The following is an 18,169-nucleotide window of genomic DNA, read 5'->3' as shown; positions in this document are numbered from 1 at the left end:
TTTTGTATACTTATTCAATAAAAAGATTTGAAAAGAAAAGAAAGTTGAATAATATGGTCTATTAATGGTAAAAAGTTAATCTTAAATAAATCTTTGTATTTACAAGTAATTTTAATCCCAAGATATGAAAAATAATTATTAATCAATTTAAATGGAAAGTTATGATATAAGGGAAGTTGTTTATTAATCGGGAAAAGTTCACTCTTACTAAGATTTAATTTATAACCAGAAAAGAAACTAAATTGTGCTAATAACTCTAAAACAGCCGGGGTGGATTTTTGGGGGTTAGAAATATATAAAAGTAAGTCATCAGCATAGAGTGATATTTTATGGGACTTTAAGCCCCGAGTTATCCCAGTAAAATTTGGAGATTCTCGAATGGCAATTGCAAGAGGTTCTAATGCAATATCAAATAATAGAGGACTAAGAGGACAACCTTGTCGAGTACCTCGAAAAAGAGGGAAAAAAGTTGATGCAGTTTTATAGAGCTGCATCATTACATCATGACTCTTAAACTCTATCCCTCGACTTATGAAAGGTAACACCCCATAAGCTTTCTTAACTACCCTATCCACCTGTGAGGCAACTTTCAGGGATCTGTGGACATGTACCCCGAGATCCATCTGCTCCTCCACACTACCAAGTATCCTATCATTTACTTTGTACTCTGCCTTGGAGTTTGTCCTTCCAAAGTGTACCACCTCACACTTCTCCAGGTTGAACTCCATCTGTCACTTCTCAGCCCACTTCTGCATCCTATCAATGTCTCTCTGCAATCTTCGACAATCCTCTACACTATCTACAACACCACCAACCTTTGTGTCGTCCGCAAACTTGCCAACCCACCCTTCTACCCCCACATCCAGGTCGTTAATAAAAATCACAAAAAGTAGAGGTCCCAGAACAGATCCTTGTGGGACACCACTAGTCACAATCCTCCAATCTGAATGTATTCCCTCCACCACCACCCTCTGCCTTCTGCAGGCAAGCCTATTCTGAATCCACCTGGCCAAACTGCTCTGGATCCCATGCCTTCTAACTTTCTGAATAAGCCTACCCTGTGGAACCTTGTCAAATGCCTTACTAAAATCCATATAGGTCACATCCACTGCACTATCCTCGTCTATATGCCTGGTCCCCTCCTCAAAGAACTCTATCAAGCTTGTTAGACACGATCTGCTCTTCACAAAGCCATGCTGACTGTCCCTGATCAGACCATGATTCTCTAAATGCCTATAGATCCTATCTCTAAGAATCTTTTCCAACAGCTTTCCCACCACAGACGTAAGGCTCACTGTTCTATAATTACCCGGACTATCCCTACAATCTTTTTTGAACAAGGGGACAACATTCGCCTCCCTCCAATCCTCCGGTACCATTCCGGTGGACAACGAGGACATAAAGATCCAAGCCAGAGGCTCAGCAATCTCTTCTCTCGCCTCGTGGAGCAGCTTGGGGAATATTCCGTCAGGCCCCGGGGACTTATCCGTCCTAATGTATTTTAACAACTCCAACATCTCCTCTCCCTTAATATCAACATGCTCCAGAACATCAATCTCACTCATATTGTCCTCACCATCATCAAGTTCCCTCTCATTGGTGAATACCAAAGAGAAGTATTCATTGAGGACCTCGCTCACTTCCACAGCCTCCAGGCACATCTTCCCACCTTTATCTCTAATCGGTCCTACCTTCACTCCTGTCATCCTTTTTATCTTCACATAATTGAAGAATACATTGGGGTTTTCCTTTACCCTACTCGTCAAGGCCTTCTCATGCTCCTTTCTTGCTCTTCTCAGCCCCTTCTTAAGCTCCTTTCTTGCTTCCCTATATTCCTCAATAGACCCATCTGATCCTTGCTTCCTAAACCTCATGTATGCTGCCTTCTTCCGCCTGACTAGATTTTCCACCTCACTTGTCACCCATGGTTCCTTCACCCTACCATTCTTTATCTTCCTCACCGGGACAAATTTATCCCTAACATCCCGCAAGAGATCTCTAAACATCGACCACATGTCCATAGTACATTTCCCTGCAAAACCATCATCCCAATTCACACCCGCAAGTTCTAGCCTTATAGCCTCATAATTTGCCTTTCCCCAATTAAAAATTTTCCTGTCCTCTCTGATTCTATCCTTTTCCATGATAATGCTAAAGGCCAGGGAGCGGTGGTCACTGTCCCCCATTTATCATTCGCGTTATATAGAAAATGACCCCTGCATTATGAACCACAGCATTCTATCACTCAGTGCAGCGGTCCCCAACCACCGGGCCGCAAAGCATGTGCTACCAGGCCACGAGGAAACGATATGATTTGGCGATATGAGTCAGCTGCACTTATCCCCATTCCCTGTCACGCCCACTGTTGAGCTTAAACGCACACGAGCTCATTACCCACGTGTCATCCATGTCAGCGCGGGAAGAAGATCAACTCCTCGAGCTTGCACATGACGGCAGGCTGAAAAGTATGTTTGACATAACATTTCTGCCGGCATTCCGGATCAAAGTCAAGGCTGAATATCCTGAGATAGCCATGGAAGCACTGAAAACGTTGCTTCCATTTCCAACATATCTCTGCAATGAATGCAACGAAAACTAAATTGCGGAATAGACTGGACATAAGGAACCCCTTCGAGTATCACTGTCTCCCATCACCCCTCGATGGCACCGTCTTCTTGCAGGAAAACAAGCCCAGAGCTCCCACTGATTCAGCGATATTGGTGTGTTGCAATGATTTTATGTGTTCATACGGAGAAAATATGTGCTGTGTGTTTAATATCCAAACATTACTTAAAATGTTATGATGCTGTTGACTTATATAACCATATAACAATTACAGCACAGAAACAGGCCATCTCGGCCCTTCTAGTCCGTGCCGAACGCTACTCTCACCTAGTCCCACCGACCTGCACTCAGCCCATAACCCTCCATTCCTTTCCTGTCCATGTACCTATCCAATTTTTCTTAAAATGATAATACCGAACCTGTCTCTACCACTTCTACTGGAAGTTCATTCAACAGTTACTTCAGGTTCCCCTGTCCTCCCCGATAATTGACTTATCACTATATTCATGCGAGGAAAATATGCGCAGTGTGTTTAATGGTAAATTTGTTAAATAAACCCTTTTAGAAACGAAATTGAGTGCATTAGCCACTTATCACCTATATTCTGGTTGTGATTAACACCACCCCACCCCACCCCGAACAGAATCGCGAAAAACGATTTGTAGAAAAAAATCGGGACGTACATGCATGCGCACTGGTGCCCGTGGAGGGCTTCATGGTCATTGTAGTCTTTCTCGGAGTAAACCCAACGTATTTCACTGCTACCCTTGTCCATTGGCAACCCTACCACCACCCCCACCCCTGCGTTGGCTGATCCGCAAGAATATCGTCAATATTAAACCGGTCCGCAGTGAAAAAAGGGTTGGAGACCCCTGACCCAGTGGATGTTTACCTGGGTTCCATTATTTGAATGTGCGAGGCCCAGTTTCAAATATTTACAAATGGGAACTTCAGGCTTGACATCAGCAGGTAGTCATTCCCAGAGCAGGTAACCAGCGTCTCAGGTGAGACGTGCATACTGAGCTATGACTTGGCCGACAGGGATATAATGTGATCAGATCCGGAGCAGGCTGAAGCAATTTTAAAGTTACAGCACTGTTGAAGCGTGATATCGAGAACACTTTGCACACAGTAAGATGCACCAGAGTAATATACAAACTGCTGGAGGAACTTAGCAGGTCAGGCAGCACCTATGGAGAGGGAAAAGCAGTCGACAGTTCAGGCCCAGACACTTGATCAGCACTGGAAAGGAAAGAGGAAGAAGTCAGAATAAGAAAGTGGGGGCAAGGAAGTAAGGAGTTCAAGCTGGCAGGAGACAGGTGAAGGCAGGTGAGGGGGGAAATGGGTGAAGTGAGAAGCTGGGAGCCAGTAGGTGGAAAAGCTGAAGAAGAAGGAATCTGATAGGAGAGGTGAGTGGAGCGTGGAAGAAAGGGAAGGAGGAGGGGCACCAGAGGGAAGTGATGGGCAGCTGAGGAGAAGAGAAGGGGTAAGAGAGGAGCCTGTACGGGGAATGGAAAGAGGGAGAAGGGGTATAGGGCAGAAATTACCAGAAGTTGGAGAAATCGTAATTCATGCTGTCAACAACGGAGGTGTGTTTTGTGTGATGCTGGCTGAAGGCTGAAGGGGATAAGGGGAATTTTGATGTTGTTCTTAATTATCATGCCATGGGATTTCTTACATCCAGTTGACAGCTCACCCAGCGTGTGGCACACCCCTCTGAGCGTACCGGAGTGTCAGCCTGGATAATAACAGAATCTGAATCTCGATCTCAATCTGAGATTTCAGACTCCCCCAGTGACTACATGGGCTTCCCCCTCCAGTGCCCTTGATTCCTCTCACTTCCCAAACACATACAGGTAGGTGTGTTAATTGGGCACCGTGAATTGTCCCTAGTGTACGTGTTGTTGTAGAATCAGGTGGGAGGCATGAATGGGACTGTGGGGAGAGTAAAATGGTTTTGGGCAGGATTAGTGTGAAGATAGGTCAGTGGGTCATAGTGCTGTATGACTGCATGACAAGAGAGCTTCACCTCCACTAACACATGATGAGGAACAAGGATGGGCCATGGTGGGTAAGAAGCCCCTCATTTATTGTGGTGATGTACCACCCTGAGAGGCCACATGACTGTCCACAGTCCTAGCGGTTTCAGGGAATGCAATTGAACACTACTTAAAGCATTGACGATCGATGTAAGAATAAAAAGACATTGCACGGTTTATTCTTGTAAGTGTTTTTTTAGCATAAATAAAGTTTATTCAACTTCTATCCAATTTCCCTGCACTATCCCCATACCCTTCATTATCTTCATATTCAGAAATTCATCTAACAATTTTAAATGACCTTCATTTGTCACATGTGCATCCAAACATCAAAACATACGGTGAAATGTGATGTTTGCATCAACAACTGACACAGTCCGAGCATGTGCTGGGGGCAGCCCTCAAGTGTGGCCATGCTTCTGGCACCGACATAGCGTGCCCTCAACTCACTAACCCCAACCCATGGGTCTTTCAGAGAAAACTGGAGGAAACCCGCGTGTCCACATGGAAAACCATACAAACACCATACAGACAACAGTGGGAATTGAACCCCTATCACTGATCACTGGCGCTGTAAAGCACTACGTGAACCGCTATGCTACCGCACCGCTCCTACTGTTCCCTCTTCTCAATGACCATATGATCGAACCTTCACAGCTTTCCAGGACCTTCCCTCCAAATGATGAAACTTCTCATCTCCATCCTGAACACCCCACCTCTATTCTGAAACTGTGAATCGTGGTTTAATCTCCTTAGCCAAGGAAAAGATCTGCCCTGCTTCCATCTTGTCGAGCTCTGAATCAATTTTGAAATGTTCAAAGAGATTATTTATTAATACGAAACCCCCTTTTACTGGGCGTCTCCGGAAACCCAGCTCGTTAGCCTCTCACTAACAGCCATTGGATTCTGTGGCAAGAAACACACCTTTCCCCAGCTTCGTACATTTTTCCTGTAGGCAGTGACCATAACTGCACACAATACTCCAAATTAGGCCTCACCATTGTCATACACAACTTCAACATAACATCCCATCTCCTATACTCACTACTTTGATTTTTGAAGACCAATGTGCCAAAAACTTTCTTTACAACCCTATTTTTCCTGTGACGACACTTTCATTTAATTATGAAGCTGTTCCCAGATTGCTTTGTTTGACTACACTCCTCAGTGCCCTACCATTCACTGTGTAAGACCGATCTTAGTTGGTGACAGCAAAGTGCAACACCCAACACTTGTCGTCATTAAATTCCATCTGCCATTCTCCAGCCTATTTTTTCAGCTGATGCAGATCCCTCTGCAAGCCATGATAGCCTTCCTCGCTGTACACTACACCCTCATCATGGTGTCATTCACAAATTTGCTGATCCAGTTAACCATATTATCATCCAGATCATTGATACTGATGACAAACAACAATGGACCCAGCACCAATCCCGTGGCACTCCACTAGTCACAGGTCTCCAGTCAGAGAGGCAAACCACCTACGACTAATCTCCAGCTTCTCCCACAAAGCAAGTGTCTCATCCAAGTTACTACCTTATCTTGAATGCCAAACAACTGAACCTTCTCAACCAGCCTCCCATTCGGGACCTTGTCAAATACCTTGCTAAAGGCCTTGGAGACAACATTCACTGCCTTGTCTTCATTCACTTTCCTGGTAACTTCCTCAAAAAAACTCTGTAAGATTGGTTAAGCATGACTTACCATGCACAAAGCCATGCTGACTATCCTTAACCTGTCCATATCTATTCAAATACTTACATATCCAGTTCCTTAGAATAGCTTCCAATAATTTTCCCATAACTGATGTCAAGACTCTCTGGCCTATAATTTCCTGGTTCCCGTTTAAAGCCTTTTTTAAGCAGTGGAACAACACTGGCTATCCTCCAATCCCCTGCTAACTCATGTATGACTAGGATGATTTAAATATCTCAACTGGGGCCCCATCAATGCTGGACAAAATGCTGGAGGAACTCAGCCGGCCAGGCAATATCTATGGAAAAGAGTACAATCAACATTTCAGACCGAGACCCTTCAGCAGGACTGCCCACCCATTTTAATTCCACTTCCCATTCCCATTCTGACATGTCAATCCATGGCCTCCTCAACTGTCACAGTGAAGCCACACGCAGGTTGAAGGAACAAGACCTTATACTCCATTTGGGTAGCCTCCAACCTAATGGCACGAACATCGATTTCTCGAACTTCCGGTAATGGCCGCCCCTCCCCCTTCACCATTCCCCATCACCTTTTCCCTCTTTCACTTTATCTCCTTGCCTGTCCATCGCTGCTCTCCAGTGTTCCTCTCCCTTTTCTTTCTTCCATGGCCTTCTGTCCTCTCCTATTAGATTCCCCCTTCTCCAGCCCTGTATCTCTTTCACCAATCAGCTTCCCAACTCTCACCAACCTCCCAGTGTCATCTATCACCTTGTGTTTCTCTCTCCCCTCCCCCACCTTCTAACTCTGACTCCTCATCTTTATTCCTATCACATCTAGTCCTTTCAATGTATGGGAGTCCCACTCAATATGTGGAAAGTTAAAATCACCTACTATAACAACCTTGCAGCAGTCTGTGATCTCTCTACAAATTTCTTCCTCTAATCTCTGCGGACTGTTGGCTGGCCTGTAATACAGCCCCATTAACACGGTCATACCTTTCTTATCGCAACACACACAAAATGCTGGAGGAACTCAGCAGGCCAGGCAGCATCCACAGAAAGAGTAAACAGTTGATTTTTGGGCCGAGACCCTTCATCAGGATTGGGAAGAGGAGAAGTCGTATTTGTGCTAACTTTCTTATTTCTCAGTTCCACCCACTATGTCTCACTAGACGAGTTCTCCAGTCTGTCCTGACTGAGTACTGCTGTAACATTTTCCCTGACTAGTAACGTCAGCTCCTCCTTTAATCCCACCCGCTCTGTAGTGCCTAAAGCAATGAAACCCCAGAATACTGAGCTGCCAGTCCTGTCCCTCCTGCAACAAAGTCTCTGGGTGTTCCTGTTTCCTCACACATTTCCAACGCATACTGTTGTGTATTTAATATTTCAGTAGTATTTGAATAATCTTGCATATATATTGTTTGATCAAACATTCCTGTTTATTTAAATAATTCATTATGGGTTGTGTATTTGATATTTCAGTAGTATTGAGTAATCTTGCATGTATATTGTTTGATCAAACATTCTTGTTTATTTAAATAATTCATTATGGGTTATATGTAAAAATGCATGAATTGCATACATCATCACCCTACCATGTGATATATGCTTGCCTTGCTTTCAGTAAGGAGCAAAGTTAGACTAACACTTGGACTCCTGTGCCTTCCTTTGAATAAGTTTGTTTTGAAATTACAAAACATAACAATGGTGAAAAGATATTTTAAAACAAACCCAAGACACTTATCAACCTGCTGGAGGGCGGTTAGTTTAAAAAAAAACAGCGCAGTGCAGCACATAATGAGACTATCAAGTGAAAAAAAAAGTCAGAAAATGGAAGAATTCACAAGTTCATAGGGTACCGGGTGATAATAATCATTAAAAAAGAGAGCAGAAATGGCTGGCTGCATTGGAAAGATTGGTGCATTTGATTCCACAACATAGCTGGCTCATGTATACTGAGCTAAAAGAACAGTATTTTGAAGCAAATGAAAGCGAGTACTAATTTTGCTGAGTACATTGGGTTCAAAGCCAGACACTTTGCTTCGAAGTTTACCTGCTCCAACCAAGTCATCCAAAATGAGCTTTGCTGATATTGTGAAAGAAATGCAAGAACATTTTGAACCAAAGCAATTGTTGATTGCAGAACACTTTACAGTTCATAAGCAAAATCAAAAGGAAGGGGAGTCCATTTCAGCATACGTGGGGGATTTGAAGAAATTCCTTGAGTACTGTGAGTTCAGTGATGGGCTTAATGATGCACTGAGAGATCACTTAGTTTGTGGAATCATTCAAAAATGGCTCCTAACTGAAGAACAGCTCACATTTAAAGGAGTAGTTGAATTCGCTGTTTCAATAGAAACCACAGACAGCGATGCAATTGAGTTGCAGTCAGTAATGAAAGTGAGCATGAACAACATTGCATTGTCTAAATAGAAACCCGCCTGGATGAACAAATTGTGTTACTGTTGTGGCCTGGTCTCACATACACCAGATCAGTACAGATTTGAAGGTGAAACGTGTAGTAAATGCAACAAAGTAAGACACATACAATGAGCATGCTTGGCAAAAGGTAAAAAGTCCAGATGTAGTTTCAAAAAGAGCATTATACTTTATACTTTATTGTTGCCAAACAATTGGTACTAGAACGTACAACTATCACAGCGATATTTGATACTGCGCTTCACACTCCCTGGATTACAAATATTAAATATTAAAGATATTAAAAATAGTTAAAATTAGTAAATATTAAAAATTTAAATTATAAATCATAAATAGAAAATAGAAAATGGGAAGTAAGGTAGTGCAAAAAAAACGAGAGGCAGGTCCAGATATTTGGAGGGTACAGCCCAGATCTGAGTCAGAATCCGTTCAGCAGTCTTATCACAGTTGGAAAGAAGCTGTTCCCAAATCTGGCCATATGAGTCTTCAAGCTCCTGAACCTTCTTCCGGAGGGAAGAGGGACGAAAAATCTTTTGGCAGGTTGGGTCGTGTCCTTGATTATCCTGGCAGCACTACTCCGACAGCATGCAGTGTAAAGTGAGTCCACGGACGGAAGATTGGTTTGTGTGATGTGCTGCGCCATGTTCACGATCTTCTGCAACTTCTTTCGGTCTTGGACAGGACAACTTCCATACCAGGTTGTGGTGCACCCTAGAAGAATGCTTTCTATAGTGCATCTATAAAAATTAGTGAGGGTTTTAGGGGACAGGCCAAATTTCTTTAGTTTTCTCAGGAAGTAAAGGCGCTGGTGGGCCTTCTGGGCAGTGAACTCTGCTTGGCTGGACCAAGTCAGGTCATTTGTGATATTGACCCCGAGGAACTGAAAGCTTTTGACTTGTTCCACTTGCGCACCACCGATGTAAATTGGGTCGTGCGGTCCGCTACTCCTTCTGAAGTCAACAACCAATTCCTTCGACTTGCTGACATTGAGGGATAGATTATTGTCTTCGCACAATGCCACCAGGCTCTCAATTTCCTCTCTGTACTCAAACTCGTCATTACCCAAGATACGGCCGACAATTGTTGTGTCATCAGCAAACTTATATATTGAGTTTGATGGAAACTTGGCTACACAATCATGGGTGTACAGTGAGTACAGCATTATTCTACATACAGTTGATGAAAAATCTGATAATGATGAGAGTGACACAGGACTGTGTAACCTTGAGATTTACAAAGTGAAAGCTAGCAATAGACAAGCAATATGGCTTACTCTGGCAATAAACAACAGATTAACACTGGTTCAGCTGTTTCAGACATGCCACAAAATGAGTTTGAATGGCATTTCTTAGATATTGAATTGAAGCCTGCAGATATCCATTTCAGAACTTATACTGGAGAAAAGATAGCTCCTGTGGGAATGACATTCATGACAGTGAAATACAACAACCATCAAGCTAAGTGCTAAAAACAGGAGGACCAACATTGTGAGGACATGATTGGCTGAGACAGCTACAACTTGATTAAAGATCCATCCACCATTTGCCATGACCAGAGCAAGCAGCCAGAGCAAGCAGAAAAACATAAATAATGTACGAGATCATGAAAAGGCAACGTAACTTCATTGGACATCTGATTAGGAAAGAGGAGTTAGAATGCACGGTAATTATGGGAAAGATTGAAGGGTAGAAAGCAAGAGGAAGGTAAAGACAAATGATGATGGAGACAGCAGCCAGAGAACTGGAAATGAATACCAATGAATTGATCCACTTGACCTGAAACAGGAGCATGTGGGCCATGGCAGTCAAAGCTCAGTCTGGGCACAGCACCTGATGATGATGATGATGTTAGTCATGTAACCTATGATGAGCGATGCAAGTGACCACTCCATAGCCTTTGCATCACATTCACTTAACGCTGCTGCAGAGAAAAATTACGCACAGATTGACAGAGAGGCCTTGAGTCTGGTTTGGGGTGTAAAATATACCTGTATGGGTGAGGATTTACCCCTCATTACTGATCATCAACCACTAGTGTCCATTTTCAATCCACAGAAGCGTGTTCCACTAACAGCAGCAGAATGAATGCAGAGATGGGCTCTGTTTCTTGGAGGACACAATCACAAGATCAAATTAAAGAGGATAACTAATCATGGAAATGTTGATGGATTGTCCCATTCACCCTTGGAAAAGGAAATATCTGAAAAATTTACAAAAGAGGACACTCCTCGACATATTCTCCCTAATGCAAATCGAAACTAGAAAAACTCCACACTGTCTCAGGTGTACATGGCAACTCAAAAGGGCTGGAATGTACAGCAGAAATTCCAGTGCCCCCATTTTTACCAGTGCCTGGATCTCCTCAAACCTAACGTCAGAAGGACACCTGAGACTCCTCAAACAAGGAGGATTGAAGTTTCACTCTTGAACAAGCAGTCCTGGCGAGGTGATCAAAAGTGGGTACGCAGAATGATTAAGGACAGAACTAGACTACTCCCCTACACAGCAGAGACAGTGTCTGAAATCCCCTGGAGATGACTCAGCGATCATTTGAGGAGAGAGGAGTCAATTATTAGAGAAGAAAGCAGGCTGCTGCTGTCAGAACCACCTCCTGCGGTCTCAGAGTCAACTCCTACAACCACCACGGAGGAGGCCCCAGAACCTGAGAATGTTTCACAGCCTCACGTCTCACCTGCCGAGTAGAGTGACCCCACCCCCACCCCCCCCCCCCGTCAGGAAAGATGTCATCCCACAAGAGTAAGAAATCTTCTACAGTGATTAACTACTCAGGCATTGGGACAATTTTAAATATACTCTAGTGTAGATGCCTGTATGTAGTTGTTGGATTACATAGTATACTGTGTATATAGTTCAGGTGTTTTCCATATTGAGTTCGAGTTTATAGCTAAGCTGGGAGGAGTATAGTGTATTTAATATTTCAGTAGTATTTGAGTAATCTTGTACATATATTGTTTGATTCAGCATTCTTATTCATTTAAATAATTCAATATGGGTTATCTGTCTAAATATGTGAATTGTACATATCATCACCTTAAGTAAAGATCGAAGCTAGACTCACATTTCAGACTCGCGTGTCTTCCTTTGAATTAGTATATCGTTTTGAAGTTACAAAACATAACACATATGGGTTAACACACACAAAATGCTGGTGGAAGGCAACGGGCCAGGCAACATCTATAGGAGGAAGTACAGTTGACGTTACGTTGTCGACTGTACTTCTTCCAATAGATGCTGCCTGGCCTGCTGCGTTCCACTAGCATTTTGTGTATGTTGCTTGAATTTCTAGCATCCACAGATTTTCTCGTGTTTACATATGGGTTAAATTTAGTAAATTGTGGGTGTGCTATGTTAGCAATGGAAACATGTCAACACTTGCAGCCTACCCCCACACATTTATTAGATAATTAGAATTTATTTAACTCTTACATCCATCCCACAACGTGAAGGAGTAAAAATCTTAGCGTTGTGACTCCGCTGCAATGTACAGACATGTGAATTTAAAAGTCTAATGGCTTGTAGAAAGAAGCTGTCCCATAGCCTGTTGGTCCTGGCTTTAATGCTGCTGTAGTGTTTGCCAGATGGAAACAGCTGAAACAGTTTATGGTTGGGGTGACTGGGGTCCCTGATGATCTTCCAGGCCTTCTGTCTGCACCTGCTGCTATGGACCGTGTTGGTCTTTGATGCAAATGGCACATCTCACTGTATGTTTTGATGTACATGTGAGAAATAAAAATAATCTAATTTAACTACAGAAATTAGGGAAAATACCAATGTAAGTTGTGGGAGAATTATCTCAATTGCCCTGTGCAAATGTTTACAGACCCACGCCTAACAATGAGTGATGTTTATTCGGCAATATATGTTATCTGTGAAGGTGTTACATCTCTTTGCGAACTCTGCATCATCCATTATTAAAATGACCAACTTTAAACACTCAGGGCAATTTCTTGAGGGTAGAAGTATTTGATGCTGATTCAGTGCTCCGTGTTGGGTGGGGGGGGGATTAAAATCGATAGGATGCAGGAGATGGTTCTGTATATCAACTAATGGAAAATAACTCTTAAATATTCAAGGATGCCCAAGGAACTCAGATTTGTCCTTGGCTTCAATCATCTCCCTCAGCTAAGAATTTGAAAACATAAGGAATAGGAATTCACCTTCACTGCTGCTACCATCGGGCATGTGATACAGAAACCTGAAGTCTTACACCACTAGTTCAGGAACAGCGACTTCTCTACAACCATCAGATTCTTGAACCGACCTTCTCAATACTAATCTTACCTCAGCAATGGAAAACTATGGACCACCTCTTGCACTTCCATAGTCTCGTATTTGATTGCCTCTCTCTCTGTTTCCTTCAGCAGTCAGGTCTTGGCACTGTATGATATATGTTTGATTTATGTATAATTTATGCTCTCAGTGTTGGCTGTGCCTACATGTCTGTGATGCTACCACAAGAAAGATTTTCACTGGGCCTGTACCTCACTGTATTTGTGCACATGACAATATGCTCAACTTAAAAATTAGATGATGCCTTATACAATTTTTGGTCTTAATTCCACTTTTTCCCTGATCCTCATAACCTTTAACCATACCCCTCTTCCATACACCATAAACCTGAATATCTTGTCCTTGAACTGGTTCAATGATTCAGCCTTGAAAGTAAGGAATATCAAAGATTCATCACCCTCAAAGAGAAAAAATCCACCCCCTCCCCTCCATTTATAACTGGACCACTTCTTAAAACTAAGCCTGTTTAGTCTAGATTCTCTCATGAGGGGAAACATCTTTTTCAGATCTACAATATCAAATACTCCAATAACAAACCTCCATCCATTATTCTTTTAGTGGAGCACCCTGACACATTCAGTAAATCAAAGTTAGTGGAACTGATTCACAGAAAAATTCAGAGAATAATATTAAGTGATTCAAAACATGTTTAGAACTAATATCAATACAATGTTCCATTCAGATCCCAGATTTATTCCCACAAGCTCTGCTATGCTGGAATAAAGATGTCAAAAGATCAAAGAAACTTTATTATTAAAGTATGTATTTGCCAGTATATACCACCTTGAGATTCATTTTCTTGTAGGCATTCATAGAAAAAGAAATAAAATAGAATTAATGAAAGAAACATGCATAAACAGGCACAGGAGGTACTTAATAAAGTGACCACTGAGTATACCTGTTTGTTCACATCTTGCTTGTGAACATCTTTACAAAAAAAATCAAGAAATATAGTAGAATTTACAAAAAAAGACATAAGCAAAGACGAACAATCTATGTGCAAAATAATACAAATTGTGCAAATAATATAAGTAAGTAAATCATTTTGAGAGCATGAGTAGAGTCCTTGAAAGTCTATCTATAGGTTGTGGAGTAAGGTCGGTGTTGAGGTGAGAAGTTATCCACGCTGGCTCCGTTTGATTTCCTTAACATCTAAACTGCAATAGGCTTGTGCTTTTAACATGCCCAGCAAGAGTGTCTTTGTTCCACACAGAGGTAATTCCCTCTGATTGAAGAAATGGCCTGGAATGGGAAAGTCTATAGACATTGGTGAGTACAGCCCAGTCCATCACAGGCAAAGTCCTCCCCACCATTTCGAACACTTACAAGGGCATTGCCAGAAGAAAGCAGCATAGCCCACCATGCATGCCATGATCTCTTCTTGCTACTACCATTGGAAAGGAGTTACCATAGCCTTAGGTCCCACTCCACCAGGCTGTTAAACCAAAGGGGATAATTTCACTCAACATCACTTGTCCTATCATTGCAATGTTCCCACAACCTATAAACTAACGGTTCAAATACTCCTCATCTCATGTTCTCAATATTTAGTGCTCACTTATTTATTATTTTTATTGGTTAATAACTGTTATCCTGATCTGTCAGCATGTGTCCTGAGGCTCCTGTCCCTGATGATGGATGCTGCATTCCTGTGATAGCATTTCGTGGAGATTTGCTCAATCGTGGGGAGGACTTTACCCTAGATGGACTAGACCATATTCACTACTTTTTGTGGGTTTTCCTGTTCAAGGGAATTGGTGTTTCCATACCAGGCTGTGATGCAGCCAGTCAATGTACTCTCCACAACACATCTATAGAAGTTTGTCGAAGTTTTAGATGTCATGCCACATCTTTGCAAACTCAAAGGCAGTAAAGAAGTGGCCGTGCTTTCTTCATAATTACATTTATGTGCTGGGCCCAAGACAGGTCCTGCAAAATAATAACACTGAGGAAATTTAAAGTTGCTGACCCTCTCCACTTCTGATCCTCCAGTGAAGACTGGCTCCTGGACCTCTGGTTTCCTGACGTCAATAATCAGCTCCTTGGTCTTGCTGACATTGAGTGAGAAGTTGTTGTTTTGGCACCACTCAGCCTGATTTTCAATCTCCCTCCTACGTGGTGAGTCATCACCATATTTGATTCGGCCTACAACTGTAGTGTCATCAGCAAACTTAAATAAGCTCATTGGAGCTGAGCTTAGCCTCACAGCCACAAGTGAAAAGTGAGTAGAGCAGGGGGCTAAGCTGATGGACATGTTGTTGCCAATCCAAACTGACTGGGGTCTGCAAGTGTGGAAGCCAGCTATCCAATTGCACAAGGAGGTATTGAGGGCTAGGCCTTGGAGCTTATTGATTACTTTGAGGGAATGATGGTATTGAATGGTGAGCTGTAGTCAATGAAGAGCATCCTGACGTATGCATCCTCATTTCCCGAATGTTGCAGTGTTGAGTGAAGACCCAGTGAGGTGGTATCTGCTGTGGACCTGTTGCTATGGTGGACAAATTGGAGTGGATCTAAGTCGCTTCTCAGGCGGGAGTTGATCTGTTTCATCACCAACTTCTCAAAGCACTTCATCACTGTGGATGCTAGTTCTTCTGGACAATAGTCATTGAGGCAGATCACCATGTTCATCTTAGGCACTGCTAATAATTGAAGCCTGCTTGAAGCAGGTGGGTACCTCAGACCACCAACACGAGAGGTTAAAGATCTCAGTGAACTCTCCAGCCAGGTGATCAGCACAGGTCTTTAGTACGTGGCCAGGTACCCCGCCTGAGCTGGATGCTTTTTGGGGGTTCACTCTTCTGAAGGCTGCTTGCATGACACCCTCAGAGACTGAGATCATAGGATCATTGGGAGATTTGGGAGTTCATGATAGTTCCTCCATCTTTTGATGGTCAAAGAAAGCATAGACGCCATTGAACTCATCTGAAAACAAAGCCCTGTTGTTGCCTGTCGCTTGACTTAACCTTATAAGAGGTGATAACATTCAATCCTTGCCACAACTGTCGAGTATCCTACGTTGATTCAAGTTTAGTCCAAATTTGCCACTCAGCCCATGTGATGGCTTTCCAGAGATCGTACCTGGACCTCCAAAGTGCAAAAAAAGGCAACCTATGCAAATGGAAGTAATAATAGTGAGAATAAGATTTGTAGAGTCCTTAAAGTGAACCTGTAGGTCAGACTGTGTACTACTCAGGACATAATAATGTCCCATAGACAGCTCTGATATAATGACAGGCTTATCTACAGAATGGCATCGTACGGTACCACACCACTTACCACACCGCTTTGCGGTGCCAGCAATCAAACTTTCAGTGTTCAATTCTCATCAGCGTCTGCAAGGAGTTTGTACGTTCTCCCCACAACCATGTGGGTTTCTTCCAGGGTTCTCTGGTTTCCTCCCACATTCCAAAAAACACCTAGATGTACCGATTAGGTTCAGTAGATTGTAGGCGTGCTACAATGGCGCCAGAAGCATGGCAACACTTTCAGGCAGCCCCCCGCGTATCGCACAAAACTAACACAAACAACACGTTTCACTGTATGTTTCAGTGTTTTAAAGTACATGTGACAAATCAAACCACTGCTACTGTGTGGTAACCAGAACCTCTGCAGCTGAAGGCCCCGAAATCCTCGACTTTGCGTGTTTCAGTGGCCGGGGAGAGGTCGAAGGCGCTCGACAGAGGATGGCGCTCGGGAGGCCGTATTGGAGAGGCTGGTCGGAAGCTGGATGTTTTCGAATGGATGGACTCAGTGTCGGCTGTGGTCGGTTGTTTCCAAGGTATTGGCAAGTTGACGGTGCCTGGAGGTTCATGGCAGGGAGTTTCTCCCTTTTGCAGCCTGCTATCAGGGACTCAGGAATCGATCGACTCGGGACTTTGAGACTTTTTTTTACTGTGCCCATGGTCTGTTCTTCTTCAAATTATGGTATTGCTTTGCACTGCTGTAACTATATGTTATAATTATGTGGTTCTGTCAGTGTTAGTCTTTGGTTTCTCCTGTTTTCTGTGATATCACTCCGGAGAAACATTGTATCATTTCTTAACGCATGTATGCATTTCTAAATGACAATAAACGAGGACTGAGTGTTCTCATAATCTAGATCTAAGTCTAATTGTTTTCTTTATATTTTTATCTCCATGCTAACGCAGGATGGATTTCCTGATCCACACACTGTTGTTCACGTAGCCACATACTGAACATAGTGAGAGCTTCTCCATTGACGCGATGGACCTCTCAGCCCCTCGGTAGTCTGTCTTCCATGTCTTTGTTCACAGAATATAGATACTTACTATCTGGCATTTATTGTCCGTCCCTAATTTCCCTGAGTTGAAATGCATTCATTTCAAGAGCACTAGAATAGAAAAGCAAGGATGCAATGCTGAGGCTTTGTCGAGCATTGGTCAGACCACATTTGGAGTATTGTGAGCAGTTTTGGGCTCCCTATCCAAGATAAGGTGCTCTGGCATTGGAAAGGGTCCTGAGGAGGTTCACAAAAATGAGTCCAGGAATGAAAGAGTCCCCATATGAGCAACACACACAAAATGCTGGTGGAACACAGCAGTCCAGGCAGCATCTATAGGAAGAAGTACAGTCGACGTTTCGGGCCGAGACCCTTCGTCATGAGTCCTGACGAAGGGTCTCGGCCCGAAACGTCGACTGTACTTCTTCCTATAGATGCTGCCTGGACTGCTGCGTTCCACCAGCATTTTGTGTGAGTTGCTTGAATTTCCAGCATCTGCAGATTTCCTCGTGTTTGAGTCACCATATGAGGTCTGATTGATGACTCTGGGCCTGCATTCTCTGACACAGGTGGCTGTGAAGGACAAGTCATTGATATATGCACTTGGGAGTATTGTGAGCAGTTTTGGGCCCCTTCTCTGAGAAAGGATGTACTGACATTGGAGAGTGTCACAAGAATGATTCTGGGGATAAAAAAGCTACCATATGAGGACCAACTGACGGCTCTGGGCCTGTACTCACTGGAATTCAGGAGAAGAAGGGAGGATCTCATTGAAACGTATTGAATGTTGAAAGGCCTTGATAGAGTGGATGTGGAGAGGATGTTTCCTATGATGAGTGAGTCTAGGACTGAAGAACACAGCTTCAGAATAGAGGGACATCCATTTAGAATCGAGATCAGGAGGAATTTCTTTAT

This window comes from Mobula hypostoma, chromosome 2, assembly GCF_963921235.1.
Source record: "Mobula hypostoma chromosome 2, sMobHyp1.1, whole genome shotgun sequence".
Lineage (NCBI taxonomy): Eukaryota > Metazoa > Chordata > Chondrichthyes > Myliobatiformes > Myliobatidae > Mobula > Mobula hypostoma.
This window is presented reverse-complemented; position numbering follows the sequence as displayed.